We start from the raw sequence: 6000 nt of genomic DNA on the forward strand, positions 1-6000 counted from the left end.
CATTGGTTTATAACATTACATGTTTCATGTGTACAACATTATATTTCTACTTCTGTATATACTACAGTGTGCTCACCACCAAAAATTTAGTTTCCATCCTTCACCATACAGTTGACCCCCTTTATCCATTTCACACTCTCTCTCTTCCCCTCTATCTACTACTCTATTCTCTGTATCTATGTGTTTGCTTTGTTCATTTATTTTATTTTTTTGGTTTATTTGTTTTTATATTTCACATATGAGTGAAATCATACACTATTTGTCTTTCTCAATCTGACATTTCACATAGCATAATACCCTCAAGGTCCATCCATGTTGTTGCAAATGGCAAAATTTCATCTTTTTTTATCCTTGAGAAGTATTCCATTGTGTATATATACTACATCTTCTTTATCCATTCATCTGTTGATGGGCAGTTAGGTTGTTTCCATACCTTGGCAATTGTAAATAATGCTGCAATGAACATAGGCATGCATATATCTCCAACTATCCCACTTCTGAATATTTATCCAAAGAACATGAAAACACTAATTTTATTTTTGACTAATGCATATAGTTGTGTAACCTCCACCACTATCATGATATAAAACACTTCCATCACCCCAGTATGTCCCTTCATGTTCCTTTGCAGTCAATCCCTCCTCACCCCAACCCCACCCCAACCCCTGTCACCTAGACCTTGGCAACTGCTGATCTGCCTTCCATAGTTAATGATAGAGGTTAATGATTTCCTATTATTTCTAGTTCTCTAAAAATTCTTATTAGGAAAGGATGTTGAATTCTATCAAATGTGTTTTATTGATCTATTAATACGATCATGTGTTTTTTCTCTCCTATAGTCTCTTAATGTAGTAAATTTTACTAGTATTTTTTGTAATATTAAAATAATTCCTGGATAATACCAATTTGGTAATGATGGGTTTTTTTCAACAAGACTATATTCAGGTTGTCGTTAGTTTGTTCATGAGTAGTGCATCTGTATTCACGATTTGTTCCTGTAACTTTTCATAGTATACTCTTTGGAAGGAAGTTATTATACACAGTTCACAATTAAGGAGTGGAGACTTACGCTCTCTCTCCTTAAGGGAGGAGGATTTACATAAATTATTTGGAATTCTTCTGCACAAGAGACTTGTTTCTTCTCCCTTTACTTTTTTTTTGGCCACACCGCAAGGCTTGCAGGATATTAGTTCCCCGACCAGGGACTGAACCCGGGCCCATGGCAATGAAAGTGCTGAGTCCTAACCACTGGACCACCAGGGAATTCCCTAATTATTTGTTCATTTAATTATTTATTTATTTATTAATATCACTATGGACTCATGGATACTTATTTTATATTTTGGGTTACAACTCAATGCTATGTTATTTATTTTGTTACTCAAATGTTGCCTCCTATGTTCCTTTGACATACCCAAACCATTGAAATATTTTGTTTTGTTTCGTTTTGTTTTTTTAAATGCTTTCTTTCTGGCACTAAAAGATGCTCCAGGCTTATTGTGTACATTTTCAGCCCCAGTCCTAGAATCAGCCATTTCTCCAAGGATACCAGTTCTGTAACTTTTTAATACACTATTTTAAAAATTGCTATAAAGGTTATTATGTCATCACCAAATAAGTTGGTGGAAATATTCCTTCTTTTTCTCTACTGGAAAATTTGATTTATTGTTGGAATTCTTTGTTATTTCACATTTTCTGGAACTTCCCTGCAAAGCCATCTGATTCTAGTGTGTTTTCTGGTAGGATAACTTAAACTATTGATTTTGTATTTTAATGGCTTTCTATTTGTCTAATTGAACGAGTTTAGGTAGGTTGCATATTTCTAAAAATTTTTTCCCATTTCATCTAATATTTTAAATTTATTAACAAAATTATTCAGAACATGATTTTATCTTTTTAATCTCTGTAGTATCTGTAGTTGTGTCATCTCTTTCACTCCTAATATTGTCCATTTTGCCTTCTCTATTTTATTTTATTTGTTAATATGATCAGAGATTTGTGCAAGTTATTAGTCTTTTCAAATAATTGTTTTGTGGGGCTTTGGTGGCCTCTTCCGTTCCTATTTTATTTATTTATGATATTTATTATTTATTCCCCGTTATTTTGGGGAGGTTTATTATGTTGTTCTTTTTTTATTCTTAGGTTGGATGCCTGGTTAATTATTTTTAAATGATTCTTCTTTTTGAATATACATACTGAAGGCTATAAAGTTCCTCTAAGTACCACTTTGGCTATATTCTACAGTTTTGATATGTGTGATTTTGGTCATTTAGGTTGAAATATTTTATAATTTTTTTTCTGACTCAAAGGTTATATAAAAAAGTGCTTTTAAATCTCCAGATTCCTTCATTCTTTATTCATCCTACCAGTATTTGTCACAAAAATACCAGCAACTGCTCTAGTCATTAGTCATATAGCAATAAATAAAGCAGAATAAAAGCTATGCACTCTAGGAATTTACATTCTAGTGAAGGGAGACAGATAAAAAAATAAGTAATGTTTTAGATGGCATGAAATGATTTAGAGAAAAATAAAGTAGGGAAGAGGGAAAAAGAATGAGTTATGGATAGGGTGTTGGAGGCCTCAGTAAAAAAGGAATATTTGTAAAATAACCTAAAGGAGATGAAGGAGTGAGTGTTCAGATATCTGCAGGAAGGATCCTGACAGAAGAAACAACCAGTGTACAGTTCAGAGGTTGAATCAGGCTTACTGTATTAATGGAACAGCCAGTGTACCTGGAGCACACTGAGGGAGAGGGGAGGTTATGGGATTGGAGAAACAAAGCCAGCTTGGAAGGGTAGGTGTGTAGGCCTTGTGGACTACTGTAATGACTATGGATTTCAGCTTTCACTTGTAGCATGATGTGAAGCCATTGGAGAAATTTGAACAGAGGTATGACTCATCCAGGTTAGGTTTTCCCAGGATCATTGGGGTAGAGTTGAGAATAGATTGGATAGGAACAAAAGGGAAGCAAGAAGACAAAAAAAATGTATTGCCATTCACTTCGTAGATTAGAATGTGGCCAATTTTCATAATGTTCCTCAAGTTCTTGCAGAAAACATATATTTTTCTGTCATTGTATACAATGTTACATATACATTCTTTAGGTCAAACTTATTTATTGTGATATGCAAATCTTCTGTATTCTTGCTAAGTTGTTATCTCTTTAATCCATTAGTTACTACAGATGTGTCAAAGTCTCTCAATGTGATAGAGGTTTTGTAATTTTCCATTTAATTCTGTCAATTTGTGCTTTGAGGCTATATATGTTTGAGGCTATATTATGAAGCCCATGTGAGTTAAAAATCATTATTATTGGGACTTCCCTGGCAGTCCAGTGGTTAACACTTCATCTTCTAATACAGGGGGTGCAGGTCGGATCCGTGGTTGGGGAGCTAAGATCCCACGTGCCTTGTGGCCAAAAAACTAAAACAAAACAGAAGCAATATTGTAACAAATTCAATCAAGACTTTAAAAATGGTCCACATCAAAAAAAAAATCATTATTATCTTCTGGCAAATTGAAACTCTTGATCACTATGTAGGCCTCTCTTTATCTTCAATAATGCATTGGTCTTAAAATCTACTTGGTTTGCTTTCAAATACATTGAGACCACCTTTGTTTTGATTAGTGTGTGCCTGGTGTATCTTTCCATCATTTGACTTTCAATCTTTCTGAATTTTGATAATTTAGGTAGGTCTCATGTAAACAATATATGGCTAGATTTTTCTTTATTTTGTTTACAGTCTGGAAAATCATTATCTTTCAAATCTAGAGTTTAGTCCATTTACATTGTTATAGGATTATGGATATATTAGAATTAATTTCTGCTATCTCCAGGCATTCATTTTGTACTGTTTAGCCCTTTCATTGCCATTGCTAGTTTTTCTTCTTTTTTATTATATTTTCGATTAAGTTATTTTAGATATTATACTCTAAATATTTCTTTTGGTATTTATTCTAGCTATTTATACATGCATACTTTATTTAGTCTCTTTTACATTTTCCAAATCTTTGTCTCTCTGAGCTGCTTTCAAGAGAGTTCTTATGGATCCATCTTTCATTTATTCTTCTCTCTTCAGCTGTCTAATTTGCTGTTTAACCCACCATCAAAATTTTCATTTTAATTATTTTGGTTTTAGTTTCTACAAATTCTTTTGATTCTATTTTAGATCTGCATTCTTATTTTTTATTCGTTATTTCTTGTTTAAATATTTAAACCTCTATTTCATGTTTTGAAATATATGACCATAGTTATTTTATGTTCTGGTTCTGAGGATTGCAACATTGGATTTCTTTGCACATTGGGTTCTTCCTCTTAGTTGTGGTAACTGGTTTCTGTGGCCTTTGTATTTTTTTTCTGTGATCTCATGTCCCTTAGATTGTTATCTGTGGGAATTATTTGAGGGCTGGGTTGCAATTGTTTCCCCCAGAAGGGTTTGTTTGATTCTGCCAGTCATCTAGGGGTCCAGAGCACTTATCTTAAATGCTTCTCTTGAAGTTTCTGCTTATGTAAATTTGGGCTACAGACATACGTGAGAACTGCTTTTGTTTAAATATTCTCAGGGCAGATTGTACTCCCCTTCCATACAAGGTGAATGTCAAGACAGGCAATTTCACTTGCTGTCCCCATGGTGTGCCAGGTTTACTTCTCATTACCATTACATGGAAGGTCTATCCTTTCTGGATCCTAGCTTTAACCTGAGAGTTGTATTAGACTCCAGCCTTGGGCAAGCCTTAGGCTCTGCTCCTGTCCCTGTGACTTTCAAAGCAGCAGAGAATGCTCTGTTCAAGGTCACCAATGCTCTGTTCAAGGTCACCAAGCAGATGCCCTGAGGATAAAGCCTACCTTTATTTCTCTTACATCTTGGGATTTCTATTTTCATTTTATTTTTTGTTATTCGCCTGTTCTTTATTTCTTGCCAGATCAGTGGTAACATTAAAAAAAGATGTTTATATTCTATGCAAATTTTTCTTATTTTCCTTAGAAGGGGTGTTCAAGGTCTCAAGTCTGCCATACTGCTTCAAATAAAAGCCACTTCACACATGCTCTCCTTCCTTACATGTAAATATATTATTTTTCTCTTTTTTGTATTTCATATGTAAATATGAAATATATTGTTTCATTTTGACTCTCTCCCAAAAGATTATATACTGTGAAGAAAGAGGTAACTGTGATAATAAGCTAAACCTGATAATTTGATAATTGTTGGTAAAAATTGGAGATAAACAATAATTTAGTATGTCACAGGAAAATATCCAATTATATTATCACCTACGTCTACTAGAAATCAGCAAAATGTAAACCATAGTTTTTAGTATAAAGTGTGGACAACCATTTTCCAAATTGGTAGTCTGAAAACTAGAGGTAAAAACCACTCAATTTAATCTCTATTTCAATGTTATATTTCTTCTCACTATCTCCAAAAATACTAGGAAATTGACAAGTGATGTGACAGAGAGATGGATAAAACACTATCCTGAGCTTCTTTCTGATTTCTCCCTAGTCATTAATTTCCATTTTGACAACTATGGAATATATACTTAAAAGCTTTTGGAATTTGATTATCAAAAATCAGAATCTTTTAAAATACTGACTATAAGCTCCTTGACAAGAGAAGCTTATTTTCTATTAAGAGTTTGGATTAAAGGAAAAGTGAGATATTATCTCTATATTCAAGGAAATCACTGTGTGCTAGTTTAGTCTAACCAACAAATACATGTTATATTGGTATAATGAATAGAGATTTATAAAAATCATTAAGATATCACATAGGAAAGCTCTCTGATCTAATATCAGAGGGATGAGATGTTGAACCATGATGCACAATCTAGAACAATTGGAGAATTGAGTAGGGAAGAAACAGTTGGTGCTCACCAGTTATCCCATCTATAATTTACAATCTGCTTTGCAGTTAAGTTAGGCTATATGACAGGTTCTGGTCAATGGACAATGCATGAAAGTAGCATAAGTCACTTCTTAGCTAAGGCAGTTAAGAG

This window comes from Neophocaena asiaeorientalis, unplaced genomic scaffold, assembly GCF_003031525.2.
Source record: "Neophocaena asiaeorientalis asiaeorientalis breed wild unplaced genomic scaffold, Neophocaena_asiaeorientalis_V1.1 scaffold361, whole genome shotgun sequence".
Taxonomy (NCBI): domain Eukaryota; kingdom Metazoa; phylum Chordata; class Mammalia; order Artiodactyla; family Phocoenidae; genus Neophocaena; species Neophocaena asiaeorientalis.